This window comes from Pipistrellus kuhlii, unplaced genomic scaffold (assembly GCF_014108245.1).
Source record: "Pipistrellus kuhlii isolate mPipKuh1 unplaced genomic scaffold, mPipKuh1.p scaffold_m20_p_29, whole genome shotgun sequence".
NCBI classification, from domain to species: domain Eukaryota; kingdom Metazoa; phylum Chordata; class Mammalia; order Chiroptera; family Vespertilionidae; genus Pipistrellus; species Pipistrellus kuhlii.
In genome coordinates, this window is record NW_023425528.1 from 3,143,001 (window position 1) to 3,165,414 (window position 22,414).

The 22,414-nt window shown below is 38.5% G+C and overlaps 1 protein-coding gene across 2 annotated transcripts in view; it reads left to right on the plus strand.

Annotated features, from left to right (window-relative positions):
* The window catches only part of LHFPL1 (LHFPL tetraspan subfamily member 1), an 85,823-nt gene that overhangs the window by 41,375 nt on the left and 22,034 nt on the right, over positions 1 to 22,414 (plus strand). The window lies entirely within an intron of this gene.

Genomic DNA, 22,414 nt, shown 5'->3' on the forward strand with positions numbered 1-22,414 from the left:
AGAAGAAGAAGAGAGAGTTAAAAAGAAGGGGAAGAAGAAGGGGAAGGGGAAGGGAAGGGGAAGGGGAAGGGAAAGGGGAAGGGGAAGGGGAAGGGGAAGGGAAGGGTAAAGAAAAGGAAGGAAGGAAGGAAGGAAGGAAGGAAGGAAGGAAGGAAGGAAAAAAGGAAGGAAGGAGGGAGGGAGGGAGGAAGGGAGGGAGGGAGGGAGGAAAGGCACTTACCACTCTTTTACACCATACACAAAAAGTAACAAAATGGATTAAGAACTTGAATATAGGACCTGAAACCATAAAACCCTTAGAAGAAAACATTAATAGTAGGCTTTCAGATACTGATCTTGGCAATGATTTTTTTTTTTTTGTGTGTGTGTGCATTTGAAACCAAAGAGAAAGGCAACAAAAGAAACAAATGGGACTACATCAAACTAAAGTATTTTACACAACAAAAGAAACCATCAACAAAATGAAAAGGTAACCCACAGAATGAGAGAAACTATATGCAAATCATATATATGATAAAGAGTTAATATCCAAAGTATATAAGAACTTATACAACTCAATAGCAAAAAGGTGATAAAAACTAGAGGCCCGGGGCATGAATTTTGCACAGGTGGAGTCCCTTGGCCTGGCCAGCAATTGGGACCAACTGGGGCTGGCAGGGCGGGAGGGATCATGTGAGATTAGCCAGCCATGGGAGGTTGGCTTTGAGAGTGCACTGACCACCAGGGGTCAGTCCCCGCACTGCATTGAATATCTTCCCCCTGGTGGTCAGTATGTGTCATAGCTTCTGGCCGGTCATTTGGTCATAACAGTCACTTAGATATATATATATATATATATATATATACACACACACACACACACACACACACACACACACACACATACACATACTAGTGGCACAGTGCATGAAATTGATGAACATTAAAAGGGAGTTAAATAGATGAAATATTTTAATATTGCTATTTGCCCTTTCTCTATAATAGAAATGTCAAAGATGAAAGAAAATTATCTTTCTTTCATGTTTATGAAATCTCCCTCTTGTCACAGTCTGAGACATGCCACCATGGGACCCAGAGTAAAGTCCCCGTCCACCTACTTACACCTTGAAATTACACAAGACTCAGACTGGGCCTACCCAACCCCCATCAAGCCCTGCCGGGTGGGAGGCATGGCCTCAGGTCCCCCATAAAGCCCTGCCAGGTGTGGGGAAATGGCCTCAGATCTTCTGGCCCGGCTTCAGGTCCCCTGTCAAGCCTCAGGTCCTCCGGCCCAGCACTGGGGTGAGGGTTGTGGCCTCAGGCCCCCTGGTCCAGGCATGAGGGTGTGATGACCATTTGCATATTAGCTCTTTTTTTAAAATATATTTTAATTGATTTTTTTTACAGAGAGGAAGAGAGAGGGATAGAGAGAAACACCAATGAGAGAGAATCATCGATCAGCTGCCTCTTGCACACCCCCTACTGGGAATGTGCCCACAACCAAATACATGCCCTTGACCAGAATCGAACCTGGGACCTTTCAGTTCGCAGGCTGACGCTCTATCCACTAAGCCAAAATGGTTTCGGCAATGCATATTAACTCTTTATTATCCTCTATAATAAAAGTGTAATATGAAAATCGACCAAAAAGCCAAATAGTGGAAGGACCATCCAGATGACCATCTGGGATCACGCTATGACAGCCCCTGGTGCCAGAACAGCCAAAGTGGGTGCAATGCAATTGGTCAGGGGCCCAGCCATCATCCCATGATCTCCCACAGAGGGAGGCCCAGGCCACCCACTGCAGGCTGTGGCGGGTGGGTGGGGCCTCACTCTGTGAGGGAAGCCCAGTTCCAGGTGCCAGAAGGAAGATGGTGCTGGCAGCCAGTGGAAGGAAGGCCTACTCTTGCATGAATTTTATGCATCTGGCCTCTAGTATATGATAAGAAATAACAAGTGGTGGTGAGGTTGTGGAGAAAAGAGAACCCTTGTATACTGTTGTTGGAAATATATTGGTGCAGCTACTTTGGAAAACAGTATGGAGCTTCTTAAAATAGAGATCCAAGATGGTGGCTGATGGGATGGTAGTCAGCAAGATAGTGTGAATGAGTGAGTGAGTGAGTGAGTGAAAGGAGATAGTGTGGATGTGCGGGAAGTGTGTGTATTTGTGAGTGAAGGACAGTTATATTCTACAGGACTGTTGGAGGCTGGCAGACCAGTATCCCCTGGTTGGGAAGCCTCTGTTATCACTTAAATATCTCCCAGAGTAGCTGGCTCTGCTGCAGAGATTGCACCATCTTGAAGGGGCGAGTGGTTGTGATTGGCTAACTTCACTCAGGGAGACCTTGGATACTTCCTGGGACCCTACAGCCCCAACACCCAGGGATCAGCTGCCTCAGCTGTGAACCTATGAACACCAAGACTCAAACCTACCCGGCTGCAGGTGCCTAAAATGTTTGTCCAGGGGGAGACAAGATGGCGGCCAAATATGTGGTTGGGTCCTGTGCCTTCTCACAGAGCAGCTAGAAGAAATAGTTGAATCAAATAACATGCACCTGGAATTGTTGAATTAAACACAATTAATGAGGCAATCCATGGATGGAAAGGTCAGAGATCGCCTGGAGAGAAGTGGAATCTGGGCTCCAGGTTGGAGGGAGAAATGTGCACAGCAGAGACTACAGTCTCAGAGGAAGACTGCGCTGCACCAAATCTGCAGCCCTTGGGGTCAGTATAGAAATCGAATGTGGAAGGGGGTTCACAGGGCTGCTGGCAGGAGGTACTTTAGATCTAAGTCCACAGCCATGGAAGACTATGCCCAGAATGGCAGCCTGAAGTTCTATACAAGCCGCATAGTGCTGGGGGGAGAAAGACACAAGGTGGTGAGGTTGCTTTGTCTTTATAACTTCCTTGCTTTTTCTTACTAAACCCAGTGCATAGGATCTTTCAATTAAAAACACTCACCAATACTGCAGGGGAAGGTGACTTTTGTAGAAACTGGGGAGCAGAATAGGGAGAGATGAGAAGGAAACCAGCTCTGGAAAGTCCATTCTTGAGTATGGCAGGAAAAGGAAGAGTCTAGACATGCCCAGGGAGCCTTGCAGGGATTGGGTTGAGGGGCTATTTGGTTCCATAAACAAATACAGAAACATCACCACCCAGAGGCTGTGTCAGAAATAGATGCTTGTGTAAATATAACTGAAGGCAGGCAGAGAAATAAAGTGAGCAGAGTGATCCCACCTGCTTGAAACCAAGGTTGTGGCATATGGCACAGAGGAGCGGTGGATCACTGGGAACTTCAACACTGTGCTGACTACGTGACAGGAAATAGATGTGCCAGGCAGAACAGTAGAGAGGGGTATTAAACCAGCCCCCATGGGTCTTTAAAGCCCCACTGAAGTGAACAAACTTCTCAAATTCACTTTTTAATTTATCTTTTAATTAAGAATCATTTTTCTCACTATATATTTACTTTTTTATTATTATATTTTTATTATTACTATTATTTTACCATTTTTTAAAGTTTTATTTTATTTTATTTTTTCTGGATTAGTGTTCTACAGTTTTATTTTTCATAATTATTTTACTCTATCTCAATTTTTCCTTTATGCCAACACTTTCTTCCTCACTGTTCCCCCTTTCACCCTCTTTCTCTTCACTTGTTCCTGCTTTAGTTTTTCTCTATTCTTTCCTTTTGCTACCTGTTAAAAATTGATCTTACTTATATATCTAATTTTCTCTCCCCTATTCCAAGTCCATGCACACTTCTCTTTTCTCTTTATTTACTAGCCAGTTTTTCATTTCTTTCTTTCTTTCTTTCTTTCTTTCTTTCTTTCTTTCTTTCTTTCATTCTTTCTTATTTTTCTTTCTTGTTTTTTGTGTTTTTTAGTTTGTTTTTTTCTGTTTTTATTATTTTAATTTTTGAATGCTTCTGTTTTTTTCTCTCCTCACTTTTCTCTACTTCAACTAATACCTTAATTGGTTTCAATCACCAACCCAGACCTATCTATTCTATATTATCCTTTTCCAAAAATAGAAATAGATGAACACATAGATAGATTAAAGAAAGGGGAAATTATGTATTTTTTCATATATATATTTACAATTATTATTTATTTTTATTTATTTATTTATTTATTTATTTATTTTTAGTATGTTGTTTTTTACTTTTCTTCTTATATACTCATTCTTTTTCTCACTCCTCTATACTGAATCATGGTCATTCTCCATCCATTCAATTCCTTGACATTACCTCCTGGAAATAAGCTCTGCCTCTTCAGATTAAGCTTCTCTCCTTCTTTTCTGTGTGTTGTTTTTTTGTTTTGTTTTGTTTGTGTGTGTGTGTGTGTATGTGTGTGTGTGTGTGTGTGTGTGTGTGTGTGTGTGTGTGTTTGTTTGTTTTTTTCTTTTTTGCATTTTTTGGATTACTTGTCCATCTTTTGGAGTTTTCTCCACACACATAGATTTTTTTTCTCCCCTTCTTTTTTCATTTTTTTTCTTTTCTCTCTTACCTTTTCCCCTTTTCTCAATATCATTTTTAAACTCTTTTATCTCCCCTAACTCTCTTTTCTTTGTTGGTAACCTTTGTTTGGGAGTTATTGGTATCATAATTTGTGTGTGTGTGTGTGTGTGTGTGTGTGTGTGTGTGTGTGTGTGTTTGGTGCCCTCTGTGTTCTGTCTTGTTGTGTTGTATTTTGTGCCTTTCAATCAATGCGGTAGAGAATGAATTACAAAACCACCATGAGAGGAGTAAAAATGAGGAGACAAAGAATCAGCCCCATACAAAAGAAAAGGAAGCATCATTGGAAAAGGAAATAAACAAAATGGAAGCAAGAAATTGGGCTGAGAAAGAATTCAGAGCAATGGTCATAAGGACACAATAAAGGATGGAAGACAAATTCAACAACATGTGTAAGAACCAAGAGGAAATGAAGAACCAAAAAGAAATCAAGTATGACATTTCTGAAATAAAGAACACAATAGAAAGCATCAACAGTAGACTAGAAGATGTGGAGGAACTCATCAGTAAGCTAGAAGACAAGGAAGACAAAACTACCCAAGCAGAGCAGCAACTGGAAATTAAAAACCTAAAAAATAGGAGGAGAGCTTTAAGGAGCTTTGGAACAACATGAGACAAAACAACATCTGCGTTATAGGGGTGCCAGAAAGAGAGGAAACTGCACAAGGAATAGAAAACCTGTTTGAAGAAATAATGACAGAAAACTTCCCTGATGTTGGAAAGAAAAAAGCCACACAAGTCCAAGAAGCACACAGAGTCCTAAATAAGATGAACCCCAAAAGATCAACACCATGACACATCATAATTCATTTAGAAAACACCAATGACAAAGCAAGAATCTTAAAGGCTGCCAGAGACAGAAGGACAGTTACCTACAAGGGATCTAGCATCAGACTATAAACTGATTTATCAACAGAAACACATCAAGCAATAAAGGAATGGAATGAAATATACAAAATCATAAAAAGCAAGGGTATGAATCCAAGAATATTATACCCAGTAAGGCTATCAATCAAAATTGAAGGTGAAATCAGGAGCTTCACAGAAAAAAAAGGTAAGGAAGTTTGTTACCACCAACCCAGAAATCCAAGAAATGCTAAAGGGACTGCTGTAAAAAGAATAAATAGGAAGGGAAGAAGTAACACTGGCATAAAGGATAAAAATGATGACAAACCAGTACCTATCAATAATAACTTTATTTTTTTCATTTTTTTATTAAGGTATTTTATGTGTACATATCTTACCATTGCCCCCCCCACTCCCATACATGCCCTGACCCCCCAGAGTTTTGTGTCCATTGGTTATGCTTACTTGCATGCACACATGTCTTCGGTTGATCTTTTATCACCCCAACCTCTCCCTAACCTTCCCGCTGTAATTTGATATTCTGTTTGATACTTTACTGTTTCTGTATCTATTTTTGTGTTCAACAGTTTATAATTTTCTTTATTATCCATAAATGAGTGAGATTGTGTGGTATTTTTCTTTCATTGACTGGCTTATTTCACTTAGCATGATGTTCTCCGTTTCCATCCAGGTTGCTGCAAATGGTGAGAATTCCTTCTTTTTTATGGCAGCATAGTATTCTATTGTGTAGATGTACCACAGTTTTCTGATCCAGTCATCTGCTGAAGGGCACCTAGGCTGTTTCCAAATCTTGGCTATTGTAAATTGTGCTGCTATGCACATAGGGGTGTATATATCTTTTCTTATTTGTATTTCCATTTTCTTAGGATATATTCCTAGAAGTGGCATTACAGGGTCAAATGGGAGTTCTATTTTCACTTTTTGAGGAAACTCCATACTGTTCTCCACAGTGGCTTCACCAGTCTCCATTCCCACCAGCAGTGCACAAGTGTTCCTTTTTCTCCGCATCCTCATCAACACTTTTCATCTGTTGATTTGTTGAAGAAAGCCATTCTGGCTGGTATGAGATGGTACCATATTATCATTTTGATTTTCATCTCTCTGATAATTAGTAACTTTGATCATGTTTTCATGTGTCTCTTGGCCTTCTTTCTGTCTTCTTTTGAAAAGATTATATTTAGGTCTGTTGCCCATTTCTATATTGGATCATGTATCTTCCTTTTATTAACTTGTATAAGCTGTCTGTAGATGTTGGAGTTTAAACCTTTATCAGTGATAACATTTGCAAATATGTTCTCCCATACAGTGGGCTTTCTTGTTGTTTTGTTGATGAAAAAGCTTTTTATTTTGATGTAGTCCCCTTTTGTTTATTTTCGCTTTAGCTTCCATTGCCCTAGGGGCAGTATCAGTGAAAAAGTTCTTTTGACTTATGTTTAAGATTTTGCTTCCTATGGATTTCTCTAGTATTTTTATGGTTTCCCATCTTATGTTTAAGTCCTGTATCCATTAAGAGTTTATTTTTGTGTATGGTGTAAGTTGGTGATCTAATTTTATTCTTTTGCATGTATCTGTCCAATTTTTCCAACACCATTTATTGAAGAGACTGTCTTGACTCCATTGTATGTTCATGCCTCCTTTGTCAAATATTAATTGAGCATAGTGATTTGGGTTGATATCTGGATTCTCTATTCTATTCCATTGTTCTATATGTCTGTTCTTGTGCCAGTGCCATGCTGTTTTAAGAACAGTTGCTTTGTAATACAGTTTGAAATCTGGTATTGAGATCCCTCCTACTTTATTCTTCTTTCTCTGGATTGCTGTGACTATTCGGGGTCTTTGTTTATTCCAGATGAAATTTTGAAGAGTACTTTCTAGTTCTTTGAAGTATGCCATTGGTATTTTAATGGGGAGTGCATTGAATCTATAGATTGTTTTGCGTAGTATGGACATTTTAATGACGTTGTTTCCAATAATCTTTGAACATGGTATATTCTTCCATGTGTTTACATCTTCCTTTATCTCTTTTTTAAGTGTCCTATAGTTTTCCCTGTATTGGTCTTTTATCTCCTTAGTTAAGTTTATTCCTATGTATCTTAATTTCTTTTGTGCAATGTTAAATGGGATTGCTTTTTTAGTCTCTATTACTGTAACTTCACAATCGGTATATAGAAATGCCATAGATTTCTTGGCATTAATTTTGTATCCTGGTACATTACCAAATTTGTTTATTAAGTCTATTAGTTTGTTGATGGAGTCCTTTGGGATTTTTAGGCACAATATCATGTCATCTGCAATTAAGGGCAGATTTACGTCTTCTTTTCCAATTTGGATGCCTTTTATTTCTTCTTGACTAATTGCAATGGCTAATACTTCCAGTACTATGTGAAACAGGAGTGGTGAGAGAGGGCATCCCTGTCTTGTTCCTGTTTTCAGGAGAAATTGTTTTAGTTTTTGCCCATTGAGTTTGATGTTTGCTGTGGGTTTATCATATATAGCTTTTAATATGTTAAGGTATGATCTTTCTATTCACACCTTGTTGAGAGTTCTTATTAAGAAATGGTGTTGGATTTTGTCAAATGCTTTTTCTGCATTAATTGATATGACTATGTAATTTTTATCTCTCAGTTTGTTTATGTGATGTATCACATTTATTGATTTGTGGATATTGTACCATCCTTGCATTCTTGGGTTAAATCCTACTTGGTCATGGTGTATTGTGGGATCTCTTAACATGACTCACATGGTTCAGGGTCCACTCAGAGTCCAGTTTCTGGAAAAGGCCACAAACTAAAATGAAGAGAGTTAATTTGGGGGAAATGGGGGCCAGGCGATAGTCCACATCTAGGGAAGGACTACTCCATTCCTCTGGCCTTTTATTGAGATTCTGATACAAAGACATCTCTTAGGCGGGAAATTCCAACAACAGAAAATCAACAAGAATTTACATATGATCAACAAATTAAAGTTGCCTCAACTACCATTATCTCAACTAGACTATGAGTTAATAGCTCCAATCATTCAGAGCCATCCAGGTTGGCCAGCTCTTTTTACATTTTACTACCAGGGGACAATGTTTGGTTGCAGTTAGCCAGCTCTTTTTACATTTTACCACTAGCAACTCAACCTGATTCAATGAGTTAATAGCTCTAACCATTCAGAGCCATCAAGGTTGGCCAGCTCCCTTTACATAGTATTACCAGTGACAATGTTAGGTTTTGGTTTCTGGCAATGTATGATCTTTCTGATGTACTGCTGGAGCCAATTTACTAGAATTTTGTTGAGGATTTTAGCATCTATGTTCATGAGGGATATTGGCCTGTAGTTCTCCTTCATTGTGTTGTCTTTATCTGGTTTTGGTATTAGGGTGATGCTGGATTCATAGAAGGAGCTTGTAAGTGTTCCTTCCTCTTGTTCTTTTTGAAATAGTCTGAGGAGGATAGGTTTTAGTTCTTCCTTGAATGTTTAGTAAAACTCTCCTGTGAAACCATCTGGCCCTGGGCTTTTGTTTCCCACAGATTTTTTTTATGACTGCTTCAATTTCTTCCATAGTTACAGGCCTATTGAGCTGTTTGGATTCTTCCTGATTGAGTTTTGGAAGGTTATATTTTTCCAGGAATCTGTCAATTTCCTCCAGGTTGTCCAGTTTGTTGGAATAGAATTGTTTGCACTATTTTGTAACAATCCTTTGTATTTATGTGGCGGTCTGTTGTTATTTAACTTCTTTCATTTCTGATTTTTTTAATTTGGGTCCCCTCTCTTTTCTTCTTGGTGAGCCTGGCTAGGGGTTCATCAGTCTTGTTTATCCTTTCAAAGAACCAGCTATTGGTTTTCTTGATCTTTTTTGTATTGTTTCTTTGGTCTCTATGTCATTTATCTCTACTCTGACCTTAATTATTTCCTTCTTTCTGCTTACACGGGGCTTTTCTTATTGCTCTCTTTCTAGCTCTTTGAATTGTAGGGTTAGGTAATTTATTACTATTGTTTCTTGTTTGTTTGTTTGTTTATTTATTTATTTTTTAGTTAGGCCTGTAGAGCTATGAACTTCCCTCTCCTGACTGCTTTTGCTGTGTTCCATAGATTTTGGATTGTTGTGTTTTCATTGTAATTTATTTCCATGATGTTTTTTTTTTTATTTCTTTCTTGATCTCTCTGGTAACCCAGTCATTGTTTAATAGCATGCTGTTTAGTCTTCATGTGTTTTATTTCTTTGGATTGTTTTTATTGTAGTTAATTTGCAGTTTTATGCCACTGTGATCTGAGAAGATGCTTGATATGACTTCTATCATTTTGAATTTGGAGAGGCTTTGCCTATTTCCCGACATATGGTCTATCTTTGAAAATGATCCATGTGCACTTGAGAAGAATATGTATTCTGTGGCTTTGTGGTGAAATGTTCTGAAGATGTCAATTAATTCCATCTGATCAATTGAGTCATTTAGAATTGATGTTTATTTGCTGATTTTTTTGTTTAGAGGATTTGTCCAATGGTGATAGTGGGGTATTAAAATCTCCTACTATGATTGTATTGCTGTTAATCTCTCCCTTGATATCCTCCAGGGTTTATTTATTTATTTGGGTGCTCCTGTATTAGGTGCATATATATTTACCAGAGTTATTTCTTCTTGTTGGATTGTTCCCTTTAGTCTTATGAAGTGGCCTTCCTTATCTCTTGTTATGTCCTTCATTTTGAGATCTGATTTGTCAGATATAAGTATTTCTACCCCAGCTTTTTTTTTTTTTTTTTTCATTTCCATTCACCTGGAAAACCTTCAACCTCAGTTTGTGTGCGTTTTTTTTTCTGATGTGAGTTTCTTGTAGAGAGCAGATATATGGGTCTTGTTTTCTTATCCAATCTGTAACCCTATGTCTTTTTATTGGAGCATAATCCATTTACATTTAAAGTTATTATTGATAGGTACTTATTTGTCATCATTTTTACTCTATACCCCTGTGTTCCTTCTTTGCTTCCTATTTTTTTTTTCTTTTGCTATTTACAGCAGACCCTTTAGCATTTTTTGCATTGCTCGTTGGTGGTGATAAATTCCCTTAATCCTTTTTATGTCTGAGAAGCTCCTGATTTCACCTTCAAATTTGATTGATAGCCTTGCTAGGTACAGTATTCTTGGAGTCAGACCCTTCTTTTGCATGACTTTTTATGTTTCATGCCATTCTTTCTGGCCTGATGAGTTTCTGTTGAGAAATCAGTTGCTAGTCTGACAGTGGTTCATTTGTATGTAACTTTCTGTCTTTCTCTGGCTGCTTTTAAGATTTTTATTTTGTCATTGGTGTTTGCCAATTTAATTATAATGTGCATTGGTATAGGTGTTTTGGGGTTCATTTTGCTTGGGACTCTGTGAGCTTCTTGGATTTGTGTAGAGTTTTTCTTCCCTATATCAGGAAAATTTTCTGTCATTATTTCTTAAAACAGGTTTTCTATGCCTTCCTCAGTTCCTTTCCTTCTGAAACCCCTATTATGTGGATGTTGTTTTGTTTTGTGTTGTTTCAAAATTCCCTTAAGCTCTCCTCCTTCTTTTTAATTTTTTTCTAGAAGCTGCTCTACTTGGGTATTTTTTTCCATCTTGTCTTCTAGCACACTGATGTGGTTCTCTGCTTCTTCTAATCTACTCTTGATGCTTTTTATTGAGTTCTTTACAGCAGTTATGTCATTTTTCATTTCTTCTTGGTTCTTTCTCATTTCCTCTTAGTTCTTACTCATATTGTCAAATTTGTCTTCAATTCTTTTCAGCCACCTTATGACCATTTCTCTGAATTCTTTCTCTGACAGGTTGCTTGCCTCCATTTCATTTACTTCCTTTTTTGGTGATGCCTGCTTTTCTTTCATATGCGGGCTGTTTCTTTGTCTCCCCATGTTCTCTCTTCTCCATGTGTGTGGTTATGTATTTCTCTCTCTCCTGCATTGATTTAAAGGTACTAAATACTACACAACCAGATACCACACACAAGGCACTGAACAGAGATGTATTCTCGATATTAATAACCTCCAATAATGGTGACCACAAGAGAAAGGCAAATTATGGGGTAAGAAAGATAGAAGAATAAAAAGAAAGAAAGAAAGAAAAGGAGTGTCAAAAGGAAATTGGGAAAAGGAGCAAAAAAAAAAAATTATATATATATATATATATGAAAGACAAGAAGGAGACTAAGAGAGAAACCATATATGTGGGGAGGAAACTCCAATAAAACAACTATTAATCACAGCAAATGTCCGCAACAAGTACCTGGAAATTAATACAACCTACAGCACCAACTAATATCAAGTGAGGAAAGGGAAAGCAGAAGTAAAAAAAACACACAACTAAAACACAGCAAACAAAAACATACAATCAAACAAAAAGAATAAGCAAAACAATCTCACAAAAAAGCATAAAACTTTGATACAGTTAACATTCAAACAAACAACTACATATATATATTTTAAGTTAGGACAGCGAAAAGGGAGGTGTGTATGGACTTGGAGCAGAGGTTGGAAATTATATATATATATATATATATATATATATATATATATATATATATATATATTAGAGTGAGATTTTAGCAGGGGGTAAACATAAAAAATAGGGAAAATCTAGAGCAGGAAAGAGTTAAGAACACCAAAAGGAGAAAGGTTAAGAAGAGAGTGATGGCATTAAGGTAGAGTTGATGTAGAATAAAGCGATGGCGAAGGAAAAGTGAAAATAGACTGTAGAATACTAATCCTGAAGTAAAATAAAGAGCAAATAAAAGGACACTTTGAAAAAAAATTAAAAAACAAAATAAATAAAATAACAAAGGTAAAATAGTAATAATAATATTGATTACAAATAAAAATATAATAATTAAAAAGATAAAATCAAGTGAGGAAAAAAGAAAAAAAAATAGTTTCTTGAGTAAATGATGCAAATAATGAAAATAAAAATAAAATTTGCAGTAGTAAAGGTCATTCACTTCCTCTATCATTCTGTTTGGCATGTCTGTTTCCCAGTCTGGACAGTATTGCACTTCCCTGTATTTCACTGCTGCTCAGTGTTGTAATCCAGTCCTTGTTTTTATGTAGGCGGTGTCTTAATTTCTGGTGTTCTTTTATTTTTTTATAACACTAGGGTCAATTAGAGATTCAGCTTCTGAGTGGCAGTATTTCTGGGTTGACTTCCAGGACTCTAAGGCCTCTCTAGCTTTTTTTTTTCTCTGTGACATTCAACTGGTTTTCAAGCAAGTCCAAGCAGACTGCATACCCCTGAAACTTGTAGGCTATCACTGCACATCAGATCAAAACTGGTTGCTCTTTAGAAACCCCCCTATTAGCAGTTCTGCAGTGCCCCTTCCACAATCATGGATCGCACCAGCCCAACAGCCCAGGGCTTCTCCATGTAAACACCTCCCGGTCCTCCAGCTTCCACAGTGCACATTTCTGTCTTCCGCAGGGACCTACCCTATCCCCATGAAATCTGACCTTTCCGTGGTGCAGTGGAAAACTTTTTTGAGTCCAAGCATTCACATCAACTGGGACCAGCTTTCTGGGGCTCACAGCTTTTTGGCGGCTGCTGTGGCTGTGGATATTCAGGCCTCTGACAAGATCCACTTTTTTCCTTTCAAGATGGCTAGATTTCCCCATCCAAACCTGTGGCTCCGTGAGGGAACCCAGCCACTGTGGGTGCTTCCCTGTCAGGGGAACTCTGTCCAGCAGTCCCTTGTTTTCTCCTGGAGTTCACCTGTTCCTTAGTTTTCTAATAAACACTCCCAGTGCGACCCGCACCTATTCTTTCTTTCTGCTCTGGGACAAGGCTCAGATCATGTCTGTCTCTTCTGCCACCATTTTCTCCCTCCTCTATCAATAATAACTTTAAATTAAATGGATTAAATGCCCCAATCCAAAGGCATAGAGTAGCTGAATGGAAAAGAAAGCATGACCCATATATATGCTGTCTACAAGAGATGACCTCAGAAAAAAGGACTCACACAGACTGATAGTGTAGGGATGGAAAAAAAATATTTTCAGGCAAATGGGAATGAAAAGAAAAATGCTGGAGTAGCAGTACTTATTCCTGACAATAATAAAGGATAAGGAAGGCAAAATCATAATGCTAAAGGGAACAATTCCACAAGAAGATATACACATATATGCATCCAATACAGGAGCACCCAAATATATTGAAAAAAAATTCTGGAAGGTATCAAGGGAGAGACTGATGGCAATACAATCATAGTAGGGGACTTTAATACCCCACTAAAACCACTAGATAAGTCCTCTAAACAGAAAATTAGCAAAGAAACATCAGTCCTAAATGACTCACTAGACAAGATGGAATTAATTCACATCTTCAGAACATTTCATGCCAAAACTACAGAATATACATTCTTCTCAAATGCACATGGGTCATGTTCAAAGATAAACTACATATTGGGACACAGGCAAAGTCTCTTCAAATTCAAAAAGATAGAAATTATATCAAACATCTTCTCAGATGACAATGGAATAAAAATTAGAAATCAACTACAGTAAAATCAATGAAAAAAATCAAACACATGGAGGCTAAATAGCATGCTATTAAACAATGATTGGGTTACCAATGAGATCAAATAATAAATGAAAAACATCCTGGCAACAAACAATAATGAAAACACAAAAATACAAAATCTATGGCACATAGTGAAAGCAGTATTGAGAGGGAAGTTCATAGCTCTACAGGTCTACCTCAAAAACAAATTAAAAAATTATAATAAATTATCTAACCCTACAACTCAAAGAGTTAGAAAGAGAGCAACAAAAAAGTCCATTGCAAGCAGAAAGAATGGAATAATAAAGATCAGAGTGAAAATATATGACATAGAGACAAAAAAAAAACCCACAAAAAAACAAACATCAACAAAACCAAGAGCTGGTTCTTTGAAAGGATAAACAAGATTGATGAACCTCTATACAGGCTCACCAAGAGGCAAAGAGAAAGGACCCAAATAAACAAAATCAGAAATTAAAGAGGTGAAGGAACAACTGATCCTATATAAATACAAAAGATTACAAAAAACAAAAAACAAAACACTATGAACAACACTATTCCAACAAAGTAGACAACCTAGACAAAATGGACATATTCTTAGAAAAAATAAAAACTCCCAAAACTCAATCAGGAGGAATAAAAAAAAAAAAAAAACCTAAATAAGCCTATATCTATCAAAGAAATTGTAAAAGTTATCAAAAATCATCCTGGTCCAAATGGCTTTATAGGAGAGTTCCACAAAGCATTCAAAGAATAACTAAAGCCTATGCTTCAAAAGCCCTGGTCCAGATGGCTTTATAGGAGAGTTCTAGCAAGCATTCAAAGAAGAACTAAGACTTATGCTTCTCAGACTATTCGAAAAAATTCAAGAGAATGGCGCACTTCTAAGCTCTTTATATGAAGCCAGCATTACCCTAATTCCAAAAGCAGATAAAGACAGAGAGAGAGGGAGGGAGGGAGGGAGGGAGAGAGATAGATAGATAGATAGATAGATAGATAGAGAGAGAGAGAGAGAATGAACTCCAAGCCAGTATTCTTGATGAACATAGTGCTAAAATCCTCAACAAAATTCTAACAAATCTGGTCCAACATTACATTAGAAAGGTCATACACAAAGTGGGATTTTTTTCCAGGGATGCAAGGATGGTATAATATCTCCAAATCAATAAATGTGATATATCACATAAACAATTTGAGAGACAAAAATCACATAACCATACCAAGCAATTCAGAAAAAAACATTTGACAAAATCCGGCACCATTTCTTGATAAAAACCTTAAGCAAAGTGAGAATAGAGGGATCATAATTCAAGACAATAAAAATCTTATATTACAAACCTACAGTGAACATCATATTCAAAGGGCAATAACTAAATCCATTTTCCCTAAGAACAGGAACAAGACAGGGATGCCAACTTTCACCACACTTATTCGATATAGTACTGAAAGTGTTAGCCATAGCAACCAGACAAGAAGAAGAAACAAAAGGCATCCAAAGTGGAAAAGAAGAAGTAAAACTGTCCTTATTTGCAGATGACTTGATAGTATACCTAGAAAAAAACCAAAGTCTCCATAAAAAATTACTAGACCTCATAAATGAATTCAGCAATGTATCAGAATACAAAATTAACATTAAAAAATCTATGGCCTTTTTATACATCACTAATGAACTCACAGAAAGAGAAACTAAAAAAAAAATTAAAAAATCCCACTTCCTATTACACCAAAAAAATTAAGATACCTAGGTGTAAACTTAACTAAGGACTTAAAAGACCTATACTCAGAAAACTACAGGTATTGATATATTGAAAAAAGGGATAGAGGAAGACATAAATAAACAAATGGAAGAACATACTATATTCATGGATTGGTATAATTAATGTCATTAAAATGTCCATACTATCCAAAGCAATCTACAGATTCAATGCAATCCCCATTAAAATATCAATGGCATATTTAAAAAATCTAGAAAAAGTTCTCCAAATTTCATCTGGAATAAAAAAAAAAAAAAAAAAAACCCCAAATAGCCACAGCAATCCTGAGAAAGAAAAACAATTTTGGAGGGATCACAATACCAGATATTAATATATTACCAAGCCACTGTTCTCAAACCTGCCTGGTCCTGACACAATTACAGACATATAGACCAGTGGAACAAAACAGAACACTCAGAAATTGACCCAGCCAAAATCCTCAATATTTAATACAGGAGGCAGGAGCACAAGAGCATACAATGGAGTCAAGACAGTCTCTTCAGTAAATGGTGCTGGGAATTTGGTCAGATACATTAAAAAAAAAAATAAGAAAGAAAAGAAACTAGATAATCAACTTATACCAACTTATACCAAACATACTCAAAATGGTGAAGGGACTTAAATGGAAGATAGAAAATCATAAAAATACTATAAGACTCCACAGGCAGCAAAATAGCAGACATATGTCTTAGCAATATTTTTACTGACACAGCTCCTAGGGCAATGGAGACTAAAGAGAAAATAGACAACTTGGTCTACATCAAAATAAAAAGCTTCTGCACAGCAAAAGAAACATTATCAAAACAACAAGAAAGCCCACTGCTTGAGAGAACATGTTTGCCAATGCTATTCCATATAAGGGTTTAATATCCAAAATTTACAGATAACTCATAACAAACTAACAAAACGAAGATAAATAATCCAATAAAAATGTGCAAAGAACCTAAATAGAAACTTTTCAAAAGAGGACATACACAAGGCCCAGAGACATATGAAATCACGCTCAAAGTCACTAATTTTCTGAGAAATGCAAATCAAAACAATTATATTCCTTCTCACACCTGTCATAATGCCTATCATCAACAAATCCACAAACTACAAGTTCTGCAAAGGATATGGAGAATTGAACATTTGGGTACTGCTGGTGGAAATGAAGACTGATATAGCCACTATGGAAGACAGTATGGGGTTTCCTAAAAATAAAAATTAAAAAAAAAAACCTGTTAAAAATGAAACTCCCATTTGACCCAGTAATCCCACTTCCAGACCTATATCCGAAGAAACCAGAAATACCAGTCAGAAAGGATATATGAACCCCTATGTTCATAGCAGCACAATTTTCAATAACTAAGATTTGGAAACAACCTAAGTGCCCATTAGCAGATGAGTGGATTAAAAAATTGTAATACATCTACACAATAAAATACTACACTGCTATAAAAAAGAAGGAACTTTTAGCATTTGCAAAAGCACGGATGGAACTGGCGAGCATTATGCCAAGCAAAATAAGCCTATAAGAGAAAGATAAATATCACATGATCTCACTCATATGTGGTATCTAATGATCAACATAACTGATGAACAAAAGTAGATCCAGAGAAAAATGTTAGGGGAAGTGGTGAGGGAGTTAGAGATCATCCCAAGGACTTTTATGCATGCATATTTGCATAACCCTTAGACATAGACACTGGGGTTGTGGAGGGTTGCCCTCGGTGTTGGGATTGGCTGGGAGTGTCAATTGGATAAAAAGGAGACATATGTAAAGCTTTATACAACAAAAAAGAAATAAAAAATAGAATGACCATATTTTCTAGCAATTCCACTTCTATGAATTTATCTAAAGGAAACAAAAATACTAACTAAAAAAATATATCTATACCCCCTTACTCATTGCAGTATTATGTACAACCAGAAGCCCAGTGCACAAAATTCATGCACTTTGGGGTGGGAGTGTCCATGAGCATGGTTTAAGCCCTCTTGCAGTCCAGGAGCCCCATAATGGATCACCCCCACAGAGGGAGGTCCTACCCACCCACTGCAGCCCACTGATTGGTGGCCTAAGCCTCCCTCTTTGGGGAGATCATGGAACCCCCCAAATGGTTGCCCCACCAGCTGGTGGCCTGGACCTCCCTCTGTAGGACAATCATTGGGGGCATTGTGGGGGCCCCCTGACCAATCACACCTGCCTGGGCTGGCCTGGCACCAGTGGGTGTCATATTACACTTTTATTACTATAGATAATCAACACATGGATACAACCTACATGTCCATTAAGCAATGAATTGATAAAGAAATTACATATAAAGAAAAAATATGCACACACATACATATATACATACATACAAAGGAATGCTATTCAGCCACAAAAAGAAATTTTGCCATTTGCAACAACATGGACAGTCCTTGAGGATATTATGCTAAGTGTAATATCTCAGACAGAAAGACAAATCCTATCCAATAAAAGAGTAACTTGCAAATTGACCATACATCCACTGCACCCACCAGCCATGCCCACCAGCCAATCAGGAGCAAGTATGCAAATTAATCCAACCAAGATGACTGCAGCCATGGAGAGAGCAGGAGGCTTGAGTTTCCCTGGCAATGGAGGAAGCCAAGCTTTCCACTTTCCTTGGCTGGCCCAGGCCCATGCTCAAGACTATAAAATTTCAGTTATTAAAGATAAATAAATCCCAACAAAAATGGCTGCAGCCACTGTGCGAGCAGGAGGCTTGGCTCTGCTTAAGGCTACAACGTTTCAATTATAGAAGATAAATAAATCCCACATCCCAGGGCCTCTGCTTGGGTCGCCAGGGGTGTGGCCAGCCAGCAAACCACCACAGGCCCCTCACCCAGGCTGCTCCATGCCCCAATGGAACCTCCACCCTGATCTGGGACACCCTTCAGGGCAAACAAGCCAGACCTGACCCATGCACCAAGTTTCTATCCTTTATAATCCTCCTATCTAATAAAAGAAAAATATGCAAATTGACCATCACTCCAACATACAAGATGGCTGCCCCCATGTGGTCAAAGATGACTGACTCTATGTGGACACAAGATAGCTACCACAAGATGGCCAGCAGGGGAGGACAGTTGGGAGGGATCAGGCCTGCAAGGGAGGGCAGTTAGAGGTGACTAGACCAGCAGAGGAGGGATGTTGGGGGTGACTGGGCCTGCAGGGTAGAGCAGTTTGGGAGGACCAGGATTGCAGGGGAGGGAATTTAGGGGTGATCAGGCCTGCAGGGTAGGGCAGTTAGAAACAATTGGGCTGGCAGGGAAGCAGTGAGGCATCAATCAGGCTGGCAGGGGAGTGGTTAGGGGGTGATCACGCTGGCAGGCAGAAGTAGTTAGGGGCAATCAGGAAGGCAGGCAGTGAGCAGTTGGGAGCCAGCAGTCCTGGATTGTGAGAGGGATGTCCAACTGCCTGTTAGGCCTGATTCTATAAATTTTGTGCGCTGGGACTCTAGTACCATATAATCTAAAACAACAACAACAAAAATACAAGAACAAAACCCTCAAGCAAACTCATGGATTATAAAAATGGATACAAAGGACAGATCAGTGATTGCCAGAGGTGGGGTTGTGGAATAGGCAAAGTGGCTAAAGGAGGTAAAAAAATATATATACAAACTTTCAATTATAAAATAGATAAGCCCTAGAGATGTAATGAATAGCATGGTGACTTTAATCAATAATATATTGTATATTTAAAAGTTTCTACAACAGGCGATATTAAAAAATATCATTATAAAAATTATAAGTATGCTTCATGATGGATGTTATCTACACTTATTGTGATAATTTTGTATGTATACAATTTATGTATTATAAATATATATATATATATATATATATATATATATATATATATCTTGTATAATAAAATATTAATATGGAAATTGTTCAACAGGGAGTTCAATCAGGAGTTCAACTATTCTCTATGACATGCACTGACCACCATGGGATAGCGCAGAACATTATGGGCATCAGAAATGCAGGGCTTGTAATTGGAGACAGTGGAGGAGTTGCCAGCTCCCAATGGATCCAATGAGAGTGGGATTGCAGCAGGATGGTGGAGCATGTGAACAGGTGGCGCCTAGCCAAATAGGTGTGAGCAGAGGCCTGATCTCCCTGCAGATTGTCCTTTAGATAAGGACCAACAGTGGTGGTGGGCGTGGGGCTGCCACCTAGCTCTCAGGTGCTGAAGGAGCCAGGTGGGGGGCATGACCCTATCAATTGCCCCACAGATGGCGACCAGGGGGAACTGGGATGGGGAACTGGGAGTGGGTGGCTGTGACCAACCTCCTGTGGCCCCAGGCAGGGGGATGTGACATCTCACCGGCTACCTGGTTTGGAGGGTGATGGGGATGGAGGTGGGGTGAGAATGTGGGGTGTCCACCTAGTTCTCTCTCACTCTACCTGCCTCCCTACCCTGGGACACCAGGACTCCTGCACCTGGGAAGCCCTGATGGTCAGGTGCCAGGTGCCTGCAAGGAGCCCACCCCACACCCTTGCAGCCTCTTCCAGGTAAGCCAGGTTGCAGACACCAGGAGCACAGGGGCCAGTCAGGCACCCCAGGAGTTTGCACAGGAGCTGGTCTGAAAGACCAGCTGGGAGAGAGTGTGCTGCCTGCCTGGCTTCTATGTGGCCCACTGGGCCCAGTGCTGTGCCCTGGCTATGGTGTCCGGCCACACTCAATGCATCTCCACATGGGAATTTGGGCACCCTAACTCAGGTGTGGGGGCCTGGGAGCCCAGCTGCTGCCCAGGGCCCAGAGGTCAACTGTGACCTGCCCTTTCACACCAGATGCTTGCACTTTGTTTGCTGGCCAGGCCTAGGGACTGCACCCATGCACAAAACTTGTGCACTGGGCCCCTATTATGTATAGTTATGTGGCACACCTGAAACTAATGTAATGTTATATGCCAGTTACAGCTAATAAAAGTAAGAATTTATAATCAAATATTTAAAAAAGAAAAAAAAAACAGACATTAATCATGAGCTTGCACTGGAATCTACAATGAAAGGGACCCTTCAGATCAATCAGTGATTTTATTTATAACTACTGAAACCCAATAAGCACCATTGACTTTCTCAGGGCCTTGCATGAGAGACTTAGGGACTAGATTCCTAACTCTCACCTACACTATAGATGTGGCTCAATGGCAATACAATTTCTGTTTGTTGAATGAATCACCCATTCAGTAAAAAGGACAAAGTCAAACAAAGACTCCCAGGAATAGCCTTGTCAATGCACACTTTCCCATACTTTAATGTAATTAAGTAAATGAAAAATTTAAACTGAGAAAACTATTTCAATGGTTGTTAATTGGACTCTAACCATTAAATGAAGATTTCAGGAACTTGATGCCAAACAAATGAATATTAAATGGATTATTTAACTCTACCTCCTATTTACTCTTCACCGAGCCTCTAATTCAGGTGTCCTCAAACTTTTTAAAGTGGGTGCCAGATCACGGTCCCTCAGAGAGCTGGAGGGCCGGACTATATGAACTACTAATTCCTACTGTAACACCTCGGCTGCGCTCACTGCCCAAAAAACCTGGGGGGCCAGATCAGACTCCTCTGCGGGCCGCATGTGGCCCGCGGGCCGTAGTTTGAAGACGCCTGCCTAATTGATAGTAAGAACAGTGGAAGCGAAGGAAGAACTCAGGGGAGGATTAACTAGTGGTAAGAGTGAGCTTTAGCATAGCTATATCTTTGGCTTTGTGACCTTGAGCTTTTGGGAGCTTATTGCTATATCATGGGGTTGTTGTGAGGATTAAATGAGATTGCACATGCAAAATATTTACTATAATGTTTGGTATAAAGTAACCCAGTGATTTTTCAACCAGTATGCCACAAGAATTTTTAAAATATGCAGTACTAGCCCTGGCTAGTTTGGCTCAGTTGGTTGAGCATTGGCCAATGCACCAAGAGGTCATCAGTTGCATTCCTGGTTAGGACACATGCCCAGGTTGCAGCCTTGATCCCCAATAGGGGTCATGCAGGAGGCAGCCTATTGATGTTTCTCTCTCTCCCCCTCTGCCTTCTTCACTCTCTTAAAAAAAATCAATAAATTCTTTATGATTGATATTTCAGGCTTCTTAGTACTATGCAGCTGTAAAAAGGAAAAATCTATTATCCTTTGAGACAACATGAAGGGACTTGGAAATTTTATGCTAAGTGAAATAATCCAGTCAGAGAAAGACAAATACCACATGATCTCAGTTATATGTGGAATTTAATAAACAAAATAAACTAACAAATAAAATAGATCTAGAACCATGGAAGCATGCAACAGATTGATGAATCTCAAAAGGAAAGGGTGATAGGAAGAGATTAACCAAATAACATATCTGCATAATCCATGTACACAGACAATAGTGCTGTGAAGGCCTGGGGAGGAGACAGGAGTGGGGAGGAGAGATCAATGGGGGTGGGAGGAGAAAGGGGACATCTGTAATACTTTCAACAATAAAGATAAATTTAAACACACACACACACACACACACACACACACACACACACACAAAAACACACAAAAAAACACCCACAAAAAAAACTATCCAGTAACTCACAATCTCAATTAGAAAAAGCAAAAAAAAAAAAAAAATCAATAAAAACATATTTTTAAAAAATATGCAATGCCTGACTATTTAGTCAGGGGCAATGATATCTTTTCCCTAAGATTGTAAAAAAAAAAAAAAAAAAAAAAAAAAAAGACAACAGCCAACATAATAGCCATCCAGTGTGAATGAATAAAAAATATAGTTTTTTTTTCAGATAGGCAAAAACTG